The sequence below is a fragment of the Sciurus carolinensis genome, chromosome 17 (genome assembly GCF_902686445.1).
Source record: "Sciurus carolinensis chromosome 17, mSciCar1.2, whole genome shotgun sequence".
In the NCBI taxonomy this organism is placed as follows: domain Eukaryota; kingdom Metazoa; phylum Chordata; class Mammalia; order Rodentia; family Sciuridae; genus Sciurus; species Sciurus carolinensis.
The window spans coordinates 19,927,951-19,940,376 of NC_062229.1; the positions used below are offsets into that span (position 1 = coordinate 19,927,951).

Sequence of the window (12,426 nt, forward strand, 5' to 3'; positions counted from 1 at the left end):
TATTATTTTCCATAACCCTTCATTTTAGACTCTGAAAGGGGAGAAAGAATTGGGGCATTGGGTCAGATATGACTGCTTTGAGCTGAGAAGGGGTGAAGTGGGGGGACCCTTTTTTTAGAGTTCATGGAGTCCAGGCAGGGAGGGTGTGTGGAGAGGAGCCTTGAGGTCGCCATAGATGAAGTCCTCTTTTTGCGGTTTCAGAAAGTCAGGCTGTGACTGTGGGAGAAGGGTGTTCTGGGAGGCACTTTGAGCTGGGCAGGTTACCTCGTTAAGAAATTGCTTCTGTGCAAAATTAAGAAGAGGGAGAAGAAAGGTTATTATAAGAAAAGGGAGCATTAGTTAATTTGCTAGTGCTAGGAGAACAATTTTCAAGTGTCAAAACAGGACATGTTCTTCTAAAATGCCAGGAATCATGCGCCTCAAGTATGTAGCAGGTAAAATACTTGGGATCCTATTTCCCTTAATCAAGGCCAATTTGCCCCATTTAAATTTAGGGTGCACTCGCCATGATTCCAGGAGTGTAGGTCCTTCAGCGCAGAGCAAGCATGATTAGCCTCATGATCATAGTTTCCTGCTGCTTTAATCGTTTTCATCCTGCTTGACAAATTATGCAAAATAAGAACAGAAATAAAATTAACAATATAGTTATAACTAGTAACCCAACTACATGTGTAGAAAAGTATTTAAAAGGGTTCAAAGAACGAGTTGACCCATTTTTCTTAATTTTTCCTGGGTTATTTTTGTGGTTTTCTTAACCTGTCCCTATGGCCTGGGATGTGTCTTCCAGGTTTGGGGCATTAACGTTTTTCACCTGCAGGGACAGGATTCTCATTGGACTCATCAGCCATTTTTGTCTCCACTGTTTCAGGTCTGGAGTGGCTGTTTGTGAAGAAGTTTAAAGATGATATGCAGAAAGCACAGAGTGAAGAAAGAAATGCGGGTGGGGATTAAGTCAATAAATGTCCCTTGAAGCCAAAGATCCCAAATGAGGTCTAATGCTTGAGCAGGAGAAAGACGAAGGGGAAGTGAATATAATAAATTTAATTCGTCTCTGAGGGCTGTTAAGAAAAGGTGAAAGGAGGTTGGAGAAAGGGACAGTAGGAATTTGGGTGTGTGGCTCAGCAGCTTCCTCAGGAATGACGGGAAGGCAGGCATGTGGAGTGGGGTGGGGTCTGTAGGAATGGAGTGATGAGAGGCAATAACAGGAACAAGCTTCAGGCTGCTTAGATGGATCCAGGAGGGGTGGCCTTCTAACTTGGCTGCAGTGGGAGTGGTTATGATTATCTTGAAGGGGCCTGTCCATTTTTCTGGTAGAGGGGCTACAGGTTGGGAAGGGGAGAGGTAAACTGAATCTCCTTTGGAAATAGGATGAGAGGCCCCTGAAGACTGGGGCCAGGGAAGATGGGTGGGAGCATACTTCCAGAGGGCAGCCCTGAGGTGAGCTAGGAGGGGTTGCTCAGTCCGATATGCGCTGGGGAATGGTGTTTTGCTATTTTAGGTTGAGAAGTATCCCAGACTATGGGGTTAATCCCAGCAAGTCAAAGACAATTGGGAGGCTTAGGGGGCACAGGGACCAGGTCCGGGTCAGTATATATTAAAAAGATGGTAGTGGAATTTAAAGGGGGAATGATAAGGAGGCTTTTAATTTGTGAAGATCTCGACCCAGTAGAGGGACAGGGCAATTTAGCATAACTATAATGGAATGGGATAATGACAGGGATCCAAATGTGCAAAAAAAGGGGGATATGTAGGGGCACCTGAGACTCCCATAATTGGGGTATTTGATTTAAAATATATCCATGCCATTCATTCAAGAGTGAAATACTTGCCCCACTATTGACCACAAATGAGACTGCATAGCCATTCACCATACCTGTGACCTGGGGCTCCTTGGATATGCCACCTGAGGTGGCAGGGGCAATGGAGCCTGGGCCCCATTATTCTAACACTCGGCGAACGGAATTTGGGAATCTGGTGGCTGTACTGGGGGAAGGGGTGTCCTTCCCTGGGGACAATCCACCTTCCAATGCCCCCATTGTCCACACTTGGGACAGGGTTTGGAGGGGTTCCTCAGGTTAGGGCAGTTTTTTGCCTAGCGTCCCTGATGCCCACATCAGAAGCAGGGTCCAGAAGGTATACTGATGGGGCCATGAGCCATGAAGACATTAGGCAGTCAGGTGGAGCCATGAGCTATAGGGGCTTTCCTTGGGCTCTGGGTGGCAGAAGCCAGGAGCTGATATTTAACTTTAAGAAGTTGCTCTTTCTCCTTTTTGGTCTCATCTTCCTGGTTGTTAAAAACTTGGAAAGTTGTATCTAAGAGTAACTGCTAAGGAGACTCAGGACTCTTCTCTAACTGTCTGAGTTTCTTGCAGACGTCAGGTACAGAACTGCTGATAAAGTTAAAATGAAGACAAAGACAGCCACCAGGACTGGTGATGTCCAAATTTGTATACTTGGTGATGGCCACAGTAAGTTGGGCCAAAAATAGGACCCTGGGGTCTTGAGACTGATAAGTCCAATAAGTTCAACTGTAGGGATAGCAGTGTCTGCTGCTGGATGGATATTAGGGTTCTGGCCATGTAGAAGGTTCGCGTGATCTCTTGCAGCCTGCCAGATTCGAGTGTGTTCATGATTGGTCAGGGTGGATGTTAATACATAGTACACATCTGCCCGAGTAAGTGGTAGGTCTGAGTCAAGCGGGTGAACTCCTTCCTGTATTTAGCAGGGTTTTCAGAAAAAGAGCCCAATCTATCCTCTATTTGGGACATATCTGTCACGGAGAAGGGAACATGGACTCTGACCGTACCTTCGGCTCCTGCCACCTCCCAGAGAGGGAATATGTGTTTTTCTGGGAGATTTTTAGACCTTGTATGGGGAGGGGATGGCAGGTAGGAGTGGGGACTAGTGCGTGGGGTCTGAGGAGGTGGATCTGATGGCGGGGCAGCTGGACTTTGTGGGGAGTCAGTTATGGGGGCAGTGGGACTTTTCTGAAGGGCACTTGATGGGATAGCAGTGGAATTTTGGGGAGAAGGGCCTGATGTGGGGACTATGGGGCCCCAGGATCTGTAAGGAGGGGGTTCATTTGCTATTTCTGGGGTTGTAAATGAGGAAGAGAGTTGAGTGTCTATAAGAATTAATTGCAAAGTGGGACAAGGTTTGCAAAATGAGGGGTTTGAGTGAAGGACAAGAAAGGCTTTGAGGTACAGGACCTTACTCCATTTGCCTTTTGGCAATAAATGATTTTTTAATTTTTGGAGAATTTTTTTTTTTTGTGATTCAAGAGTTTATTGAGACACACCGTCTCTGGACTGAGCCACGGTGGACGTTTCGAGGGCAGCTGATCCGCAAGCTGCAAGCCGCCTCCTGTGGAAGCCTGAGCCCGCCGTGCAGCTTTCTCCCTTTGTCTATAACCATGTCCACCAATGAGAATGCTATTTCACTAGCTGCCGGGCTTAACAGATTCAAGAACAAGGGATAAGACAGTACAGAAATGAGGCGGCACCGCATAGAAGTTAATGTGGCGCTGAGGAAGGCTAAGAAGGATGACCAGATGCTGAAAAGGAGAAATGTAAGCTCCTTTCCTGATGGTGCTACTTCGCCACTACAGGAAAACCGCAACAACCAGGGCACTGTGAATGGGTCTGTTGATGACACTGTCAAAGGCATAAACAGCAACAATTTGGAAAGCCAACTCCAAGCTACTCAAGCTGCTAGGAAATTGCTTTCTCGGGAAAAACAGCCCCCCATAGACAACATGATCTGGGCTTGTTTGATTCTGATTTGTGTCCTTTTTGGGCAGAACTGATTGTAGTCCCATTCAGCTTGAGTCTGCATGGGCTCTCACTAACATTGCTTCTGGAACATCAGAACAGACCAAGGCTGTGGTGGATGGAGGTGCTATCCCAGCATTCATTTCTCTCTTGGCATCCCCACACGCTCACATCAGTGAACAAGCTGTGTGGGCTCTAGGAAACATTGCAGGTGATGGTTCAGTTTTCTGAGACTTGGTTATCAAATATGGCGCAGTGGACCCACTGCTGGCTCTTCTTGCAGTTCCTCATGTGTCAACTTTAGCATGTAGTTACTTACGTAATCTCACCTGGACACTTTCAAACCTTTGTCGCAACAAGAATCCTGCACCCCCATTAGATGCTATTGAGCAAATTCTTCCCACTTTAGTTAGTCTCCTGCATCATGATGATCTAGAAGTACTAACCAATACCTGCTGGGCTATTTCCTACCCTACTGATGGTCCAAATGAACGCATTGAAATGGTTGTGAAAACAGGAGTTGTGCCCCAACTTGTGAAGCTTCTGGGAGCTTCTGAATTGCCAATTGTGACTACTGCTTTACGAGCCATAGGGAATATTGTGACAGGAACAGACGAACAGACTCAAGTTGTGATAGATGCAGGTGCACTTGCAGTCTTCCCAAGCCTGCTAACTAACCCCAAAACTAATATTCAGAAGGAAGCTACATGGACAATGTCAAACATCACAGCTGGCCGACAGGACCAGATACAGCAAGTTGTCAATCATGGATTAGTCCCGTTCCTCGTTGGTGTTCTCTCTAAGGCAGACAAAAGGAAGCTGTATGGGCTGTGACCAATTATACAAGTGGTGGGACAGTTGAACAGATTGTATACCTTGTTCATTGTGGCATAATAGAACCATTGAAGAACCTCTTAACTGCTAAAGATACCAAAATTATTCCAGTTATTCTGGATGCCATTTCAAATATCTTTCAGGCTGCTGAGAAACTAGGTGAAACTGAGAAACTGAGTATAATGATTGAAGAATGTGGAGGTTTGGACAAAATTGAAGCTCTACAGAACCACGAAAATGAATCTGTACAAGGCCTCATTAAACTTGATTGAGAAGTATTTTTCAGTAGAGGAAGAGGAAGATCAAAATGTTGTGCCAGAAACTACCTCTGAGGTCTATACCTTCCAAGTTCAAGATGGGACTCCTGGGACCTTTAACTTCTAGGCTGTATAGCTGAGGCATAAAGTTCGTTGTGTACTATGTTCGATATAAGTTTGTCTTACTGTTTCTCTACAAAGAACTCTTTTTAAATGTGCTTTGTTATTACAGCACTTTTTACAACAAAACTATACTTGAACAGTTCCAAACTCTACATACTGTATGAAACTTGTCCTCTAAATGGGTTTCTTATTTCTATGTGGAATTTCTATCTTACAGTGTTCTGTAAATAAAGATTAAATTCCACGCTTTTCTTCTTTACTTCAAAAAAAAAAGAATTTATTGAGTCATACAAGCAAAACATACTGCTAATTGCATTAGTAAAAGATTAATGTAACAAACATTCCACAGTTCTGCAACTGTCAATTTAAAAAATTTTGTTCTAGTGGTTGAAAGGACCAGCATTGTGTTCTTGCCAGTGAGTTAAGTTGTACAGAACATTGTTAGCACTAGCACAGTTTACAGACCCTCACAGACCCAAAGGAACATCATTAGGCAAAGCCACAACAGGAAGCTTGTGTCTGTTGTATGAGGTAAATAGGGTCAGTATTAGTCACATGACAGTGTTGGTAATCTGGCAAGACAGTGATGTTAAGAAGGTTCATAGTTGAATAATATCTAAAATATTTTAAAAACTGTAAAGCTGCAACACATGATTTTACACCTAGTTACGAGAAAACTAAGGAAATCACTTGTTAGTTTTGAATAAAGTAACATGAAAACAGGAATGCACTTTTACTAAACTACAAAAAAAAACTAATGCATTATCAGAAAGATTTATAGTACAAGTAGGAGGCATATTGCTAATTAAGAGGGGTTCTATGAGAAAAACACTTACTAAGTTAGTGACTATGGGAATGGGCAGTTCGAAGGTGAATTAAATGCCCAATTCTGGGAGGGATGGCAAGTATAGGAAAATGGAAAAGCTTAAGAAAAGACACTTAATACCCGCCTTTCTTCATCTACTTCATTTGACAGAAATTAACCTTTAAAAATCTTTACCTGTGATACTTTTCTTCAGTTGAATTATTCCATGTACAATGTACTGTAAATTAATCTCCACTTCATATTTAGGCAAAATACTGTCTTCATACTTTGATCACGTCGTGTTTCACACACTCCACCCAGCACACCCACAACTAGGAACAGAATACTTCATTAGAGGAAATGTGAATGAGAGTTCTGTTCAGTCTCTACAAAAGCTAGTCCACTGATTCAAAAGAAAAAAACTCACTATGAAATCAGAAACTTATCCAAAGAGCTGAGGGAGTTATGCTCAGTTTTATTATAACATGCTCAGTTTCATTATGACATATAGTACAGTTACGTGATGAACATGGGCTGATAAGTTACTGATGTATTAATCTGTAAAATGTCATTAAGGAAGCTGTGCTGCTTCACATGATCTGAAACTACTCGAAAAGCATCTGCACCTCCTGACTTTAGAAGTTCGGTCTTCTTACACAAAGTTCTCCCAACAGTTTAGTGCTCTGTGTTCTCAGCACAACAGTGCAACTTTGTTCAGAAGGTATTTTGGCAACTCTTAATCTGAGCAAGAATAGGGGACTTTTGAAAAATAAGACTTTAAGAAGGCTTATCATTTTAGGGCTAAATTTTAAGAGAATGTGAATCTGAACTCATAAAACAAACCCTTAAAATTAGCGATGGGTTCAAAATGGTTTTGTAGAAAAATTAATCTGTAACAAAAACTCAGCATTGAGTGCAAAGGCTCCACCGTTTTTGAGCAAAGCATACAAAGATTCCAAGGGGCAGGACCAAAAATGAGGGACTTGGACATTTATAATAGCAGGCATTTTCTCTTCCTCGTCTTGACAGGACATGGACAGAGGACTGCTGGGATAGCTTCATCAAAGACAATGGTGTGGTACCTCCGGATGCTACTTTGCACAGTCATTTTCAAATGATGCAGTACTCACAAAGGAAAAGCAAATTAAGGAAACATCTGTTCGTGAATAGGAGAGGGGGCTCAATCTGTCTTAATTTTCCTGTCCAGCTGTATCCCATAAGCCCATAAGATTCACTGGTTTCCCATCTACCATAACATTGGCAGAATAGTTGTCAAAAACAGTAGGGATATACTCTCCAGGAAATGCATTGGTTGTATAACTGATCAGTAGGCAAGTTTTACCTACGCCGCCATCTCCCACCACTACACGCTTGATGGCCTGCATCTAAGACAAAAAGCGGTGGGCTCGGGAAGTGGCGGGTGGGCGGACTTGCGGCTGCGGGCCGCGGAGCGCGGGGTGCCGGGCCGCTGTCCATGCTGCGTCGCCCTCCGCGAACTGGAAGCTGAAGCCCGGCAGCGGACACCACCCAAAGCCGAGGAGAACTGCAGAGTTTGGAGACTGTCTTGATCAAAGGTTCCATATTTGGGCCATTGGTGCAGATTATCTAATTAGTATTGTGGCCAAATTCGAGTGCTGAGCTTAATGAAGTGTTTGATTCTGAGGTCAGTTTGGGAGTAAAAGATTTAAAATTGCTAATGGGACAACCCAAAGGGGAGTCCCATGGAATTGACTGACTGATTCCCACGTTATGGGGGGTGATTGGGGGTCAGATTGAAACCAAAACATCCCCTGGATTCTTTCCGACACCAAGTTGAACAGTGCCACCAGAAATGTGGGACTGTCTTCACCCCAATTTCAATGGTGGGGGAACCTCCGGGTCCCATGGGCTGGTTTCCTCTCCCTCCTCATGAGCTGCACCTCCTCTCTCCGTTTTACTTCAGGGGCTATCTTGCAGGAATATTATTTTCCGTAATCCTTCAACAGGTGTGTGCCAGTGACTTTGCTCTTCTGAAGACTTGGAAAAGGGGACTCACACCAACCTATCACTCCCTAGTTGGAAGGAATCCTTCCAGGTCCCACAGGGACACCCCGAGGGTTGTCAGATTCCAGGGCCAGACATGACAGGCCCACTTTCCAAGGATAAACCTGTCGCTCTTGAGCTTTTACAGCCCAGGACCACTTGCCACCAGGGAAAGAGAGAAAGGATGGCTCTTCACGTGAGCCTCTGGAGATGGATGGGTCCTTTTCAGAAGCAGCAAAGGCCCTGTTTAAGCTGCTCCCCTACCTACGACGTACCAGGACTCTTGCTTCTGCTCTAGTGGGACCCGTCCTTTTGGCTGTGGGGATTGCTCCGTTCATGAGGAGCCCACCCTGGCTGGGGGTCTGTCTTGGCATTTCGGGTCCTCTTCCTCCTCCCTGGGGCTGCCTGCTGGGCTGCTGTGAAGCAACACGTATACCAGGAGGAGCCGCTAGATGGCAGCACGTGCCCGCAACTGCGCTCCTGTTGCTCCTCCCCCACTTTCTCACACCTAGGGGGTAATAACTCTCTTCACCTGTTGCCTGGAGACAGGATGAGAGGGAAGAGCCTTCCTCTCTAACATTGGATTTACCCTTATCAGCTCACTCTGGGGGAGACACCAAGTCAATGATAGAGGTTATTTGGGCAAATGAGACTAACATGATTCTAAATCTCCCTTTGATGGCTAATGCCATCCATCCAAACCCAAGAATTAAAACTCACCTCCTCATAGGACACCCCCCATGGACTTTTTAGCCTTTGGCTTTGACCTGGTGAATAATGTAGCTGGGTACAATTTCAATCACTCCGGATAACCTAGATGTGAACTTCTAAATCTGGTTCCATTCTCATGGTGTTAAATACCTCTGGTACCTTCTCTCACTGAGGTGAAGTTGGAGATTCCTGCTGTTACCATCAGTGTACTTGGTCAAACTGCCCCAACACCCCTGTAAGTCATCACCATACAACGCAACTGGTTTTTCTGAGTGCACCTGTGTCCCATCCCCTCCACTGTAAATGGAAAATGGGTGAACAGGTTACATTAGCCAGAATAGTAAAGTCCTCCTTACAAAGAGGACCTTCTCTCCATCAAGCAAATGCACTAGTGACACCTCATTAGCTCCTAAAGATAAAATAGATGTTGGTCTCGGATTCGTTTTGTCCTTGTGCTGGCAGCTTAGCCCAGGGGCACTTCTCCACTGAGCTTCAGCTCCAACACTTGCTATTCTTCATTTTGATACCAAGTGTCACTAAGTTGCTGAGGCTAGCCTCCACCTCCTACTCAGCCTCCCACGTTGCTGGGAGTACTGGCATGAGTCACCACGCCTGGCAGACATGCTGATCTTAAACTCTGAATTCCCTGCTTACCTAGAAGAATGTTCTTTGTGACACACACAGAAAACCCTCTAGGTTCCGTGAGGCAGAGACTATACAGCGCATCATTGGAAAGAGGGACTTGACCCTGGGGAGTAGGATGTGTGGTCACTTCAGCAGACAAAATACAAGCTCCCACCGACGACCCCGAGACACCATCTCTATGCTACAGAGGCACCTGGGAAGGGAGGTCCAGGTCCACCTGCAGCTGGGGAATCACCTGAATCGCATCACTTTCTGGACTGGTGAGAGGATGACCTGCAGGCCGTGACTGCCACATCAGAGCCACAGGAGTCACGGCCGTCAAGCTGCACAAGACCTGAAATTGCTCCCTACATCCTTGGACTTGGTAGCCCAACTGGGATGGAAAATAGATCAGATTATTTGTTGGCTCAGGAAGGTGGACTTGGGCTCTAGCCAATACCACCTGCTGTTTTCATGTCAGTGTGTCTGGACCATAGAAACTGGTGCTAATAAGGTTGTACGCAGTGATACTTGGCTGACAACCGCTTACCCAGGTAGTGCTGGGCTCTGTGGGAGACTATGAAGCTTCCTCGCCTAACTTCACCTGGGTCTTACCATGATTAGGACTCATGGTTGCTATCATTGGCCCTGAGCTTCTATCTCCTGGTAAAATGTGTCTCTTATAGGGGACAGAAAATCCAGATCAAGATGATGCTCATGGACATCAGATTTCCTACAGCACAGATTCCCCCAACCTCCCCTCCACCTAGTCCAGGCAGGCAGACACCTTCAGTTCCTGGCTAGGTAGGGACATTGCCCTTCTCCAGCCAGAAGCATCTCTGGAAGATCAACTCTCCCCTCTATCAAAATATTAAGGCTGGTCTGGGGACATAGCTCAGTTTGTAGAGTGTTTGCATTTCATGCACAAGGCTCTAGGCTCAATCCTCAGCAACACACACACACACACACACACACACACACACACACAATTAAGAGTAAGGTATCTGAGTCTCTGGGGAAGAGAGGGAATGAGACAGGAAAGGGGGAAGTAGTTGCAGATACACATCTTGCTCAGTGGGCACTTTGACCTGGTCTAATGTGACAGTCAGTTGCTTAACTAAAGGGATCCACTCTAGACGTGAGCAGTTAGGTGCCTTCTGCTAGCATCTGGCCTGGATCAACTGGCATCCAGCATCCTCTCCAACCACAGATTCCTGCTAGCACCTAACTGGACAAAATAACATTTGATCTAACCAGCATGACCTCACCTTTGAGCCAGGGACACCAAGAAGCAAGCTGACCCCTACTTTACCTCCTTGCTTATTGATGCTGAACACACATGTACCCACAGACCCCTGAGCTGCATGATGACATGCCCGTGAAGTTGACTGGGGTTCCACAAAGGGACCTCCCAGTTCCAGGGAGCCTCATCAATGGTCAACCCCTGCTCAGGAATAGAAATTCCCCGACACAACATAACCCCAACTTTCTAACCGCTCTCAGAGTGAAATCCTTAGGCATCCTGCCTCAGCACCTGGGATCGTTCCACTCTGAAAACGAATTCACCAAGCTGTCACTCTGACCCTCAAGCTTGGGAATACATTTCACCTTCTCAATCTATGATTTTATTATGGCTTCATGGAGCAGGCTGGTCTCTGGGTTGAAATGTGTCATTTTATTCCCTCTTGCTTCCATATAAGTCCATTCCCCCCCCCTACATTGAATAACTGTACTCTCCTGTAGGTATGTTTTTGTTTTCTTAGGCAAAAATGGGTAGATAGACAGAAAAGGCAATAAGGAAACCTTGGTATGAAGCCAGCTGTCTCATCCCAAGTGTCTGACCTCTGACAATATGAGGCACTCCCTCACTCTTTTCTGTTCCATTATGTCCCAGCAGTCTAATAGATGTCCTTTTCTTTCCTAGTTCCAGGGACTGATCCTGGGGATTGTTTATTCACTGGGAATAAAAATATTATATTTTATAAAATTATATCACATATTGTTTACTACATTTAGTTTTTATAGGTATTCCCTCATCCCCAGTCACATCCCCAGTCCTTTTTTTTTCCCCCAGTCCCTTTTTTATATTTAAATTTTAAGTCAGTTTCACTAAGTTGCTGAGACTGGCTTTGAACTTGTAGCCCTCCTGCCTCAGCTGCCGAGTTGCTGGGATAACAGGTGTGTGACATCGCATTTAAGCAAGATGTCCTTTTCTGATGTGGGGTGTTGTCTATATGGACATTGCATCTGATACTGCCTGAGTACACGTTCTCGCACTTACAGGGGATGAAACAAGAAGAGCCCACTGAATACAGTGAGAAGACAACACCAGTTCTGAAAGGCCAGGATTGAATTTTGCTTAAGCAATTAAATCCCAAATTTTCAATTCTGCAAAGAATTGAAATTAATTTAATTATGTAACAATTAATGAAGGATATCAGGTATCACCACCCCAAAGACCCTTGCCATAATTAAGCTTCTCTTCATGTCACAAAGATTTTTACAAAGAATGTTAACAGGACTTCTGTAGAAAGCTCAATGTGATTAGAAGCTTCCTCTTTCTTGTAAATGCCAGGTTTGCAGACAAAACATGTGAAACCTCTGTCAAGCCTAAGAATGTGGGACATAGACTAACAAATTACCACCCACTGACAGGTAACCACCCCACTGAGTACAACATCTGCCCCCTGGACGTCCAGAGAATTTCAGGCAAGAGCCACACTCTGGACCAGCTGGTACAGCCAATGAACCTGCTTTCTGAAAATTCCTGGGGTGTCCAGCCTCTTCTGTCGTACATCATTAATAGTAGGTAGTAATATTAGCATCTTATAGTTACATTTAAAATTGTATTTTATCAGGGCTGCGATTGTGGCTCAGTCGTAGAGCCCTCGCCTAGCACTATGAGGTACTGGGTTCCAGCCTCAGCACCGCATAAAAAAATGAATAAATAAAATAAAGGTATTAAATTAAGAAGGCTGGAGATGTGGTTCAGTGGTTAAATGCTCCTGGCTTCAAGCCGTGGTATCAAAAAATTAAGCAAAAATAATATTACATTTTATAAAATTATATCACATTGTTTACTACATTTAGTTTTTATAGGTATTCCCACACCTGGGAGGGTGGACCTAAATGGATATATGTAGGCAGTTATCCCTTATGTTAGGTCAGATCCAGGCCCTGGGAAGGTGCTGGGACTGGAAAGGGCTGTAGCTGGAGACCATCCCTAAGGTTCTATTCGGCCAAGAGGGAGGTTCTCTTCTGTCACTCAGGGTTCACGGGC

General features: G+C 44.9%; 2 pseudogenes; one reads left to right on the forward strand and one right to left on the reverse strand.

Moving 5' to 3' along the window:
- Positions 1 to 3,412: 3,412 nt before the first annotated feature.
- Positions 3,413 to 5,038, forward strand: LOC124969145 (importin subunit alpha-1-like; annotated as a pseudogene).
- A 1,742-nt stretch (positions 5,039 to 6,780) lies between these two features.
- Positions 6,781 to 7,174, reverse strand: LOC124969147 (ras-related C3 botulinum toxin substrate 1-like; annotated as a pseudogene).
- Positions 7,175 to 12,426: the final 5,252 nt, after the last annotated feature.